Source organism: Zingiber officinale, chromosome 9B (assembly GCF_018446385.1).
Source record: "Zingiber officinale cultivar Zhangliang chromosome 9B, Zo_v1.1, whole genome shotgun sequence".
NCBI lineage: Eukaryota > Viridiplantae > Streptophyta > Magnoliopsida > Zingiberales > Zingiberaceae > Zingiber > Zingiber officinale.
In genome coordinates, this window is record NC_056003.1 from 27220271 (window position 1) to 27222550 (window position 2280).

Sequence of the window (2280 nt, forward strand, 5' to 3'; positions counted from 1 at the left end):
GTGGATGAGCGGCAGACACACCACCCAGACGTAGTCCAGTCAGTCGGACTTAGCGCCTCCTTTGACTAGACTTGAGGGGGAGGCATGTGATCCGGTGAGAAGGACGGGGGATCCTTATTGGCGGGAGGTCAACGACACGTGGAGGTCAACGGTCAAGAAGGTCAACCCCAAGGTTGTGCCGAGCGGACGGAGGTCGTGCCGAGCGGAGTAGCGGGGCCGACCGAGCATCCAGCCGACTGGACAACCGGCCAGAGGTCTCCCGGACTGAACGAAAGACAGCCCGACCAGGGATCGGGTTTCCGATGCTCGAGTAGAGTCTATGGGCCGAGCGGAGCGCTCGGCCGAGCCGCATGACAATAAGGCGCAATCGTCCGAGCACATGAGCAGGGCTTCACCGCTTGGGCCAAGGTAGGCGCATTCCCAGAGGCCATGAACGCCGAGTGGCTGGTCCGCTCGGCCCGGGAGCAGGTAAAAGCGCTAGGAGACAAAAATGACAGTTGGTAACTTTGTCCTCGAGACACCTGCCGCCGACAAACAGCATGGTTGGCGGCCGGATCGGACAGAGTATCGTACGGTGGAAGTTTCCACCGTCGCATCCGGGATATGTTCGGATAATTGCGGAATGTCGTCAGGCATGTTTTTCTGACACAACCCTACTAAGGTATGTTTGGGGAAGCGTGCACGCATCGAGAAGCGTGCTCGCGCCTCCCCGGGGTTCTATATAAGGACCCCCAGACTTCGACGGAGGTATGCAATCTTGATCACTGTAGCCACAGTAGCGTTACTCTGCTCTTCTTCATCTCTGCCTGACTTGAGCGTCGGAGGGTCGTCGCCGGGAAACCCCTCCCGGCTCGGCTTCTTTGCAGGTCCACCGGAGATCCACATCGCCCGTCGAAGACAGCGAAGAGTGCCACGTCCCCAGCATCCGTCGACTTAGCGTCCGGACAGGAAATATCAATTCGACCTAATATATTGAGAGCATTGATTTTTTGAACATGAATCTATTCAAAAAAAAATTTAATTCAGTGATTTTTTGAACGAGAATTTTAACTTTCACACGAAAACTAGTTGGTAAAAAGTTAAAATTTATTTTAAAAATCAATGCTCTCAATATTTTAGATCGAATTGACATTTGAGGCACGGATATTATCAGGAAAACTAGATAAATACATGAAACTAGTTTATATATGTTTGTCTAATTCTTCTAATTATATTCATGTCCTCAAATGTCAATTTGACTCGATATATTAAGAGTGGTGATTTTTTAAATACGAATTTAGATTTTTAAAAAATTTAATTCGTGTTTAAAAAATCATTGCTCTCAATATATTAGGTCAAATTGATGTTTGCCCAAAATCGGCTGATGGACCAATATATTAAGATTTTTGAACATGAATTAAAATTTTCAAATATATTTGTGTTCAAAAAATTATTACTCTCAATATATTATGTCAAATTAATATTTAAGGGCATGAATATAATCAAGAGAACTAACCAAATACATAAAAACTAGTTTCATATCAATCTAAGGTTGTTTGATGCATCAACCAATTTTATCCAAAATCGACTTTAATACAACAATACTGTTGATAAAAAACAAATCAATGATTTGCCCAAAATTTCAAAAATTCGACACAGAAAGAAATTAATTCAACTTGTAAAGAAAAAAAATAAGTCGATTGATTTTCAAACGACTGATTTTTATTTTTAATATTAATCGGTTGATTAAGGGTAAAATAGAAAGTGAATATATGATTTGATCATTTTGAAATTACCTTAGGCAATATGATAATTTTAAAACTTTACCTAAATTATTAGATAGCTAAATTTACTAAAAAGATAGAAAACAAATCTATCAAGGTAAGCTCACACAATCCATAACTTGCAAAGCTCTTCTCTTTCACCACAACTTGAGTTTTGTGTCTTTGAATACCAAAGTGCAACCTTATCAAACTCATTTTAGGAATTTTTTTCTTTCAGCTGGAAGAACTCTATATCATTCTATTTTCACTATAGAATATCTGAAAGTTGGAATATCTTTCCTGAAAAAGAAAGTCAAAACTACATATGCTTAAGGGTAAATAATTCATATTATACTGAACAATTTTCGATAAATTGATTAGCAAACAAGCATGCAAGAGACCTTTGAGTCTATGAGGTTTCAATCTACAGAATATTTCGAGCTTATAACTATCCAAAATGCAACCGACTAAGTACTCAAGCGAAATCAGTTGCAACAGCAGAGTGGTTCTGTTAAAGAATTAAAATGAGACTTCTTAC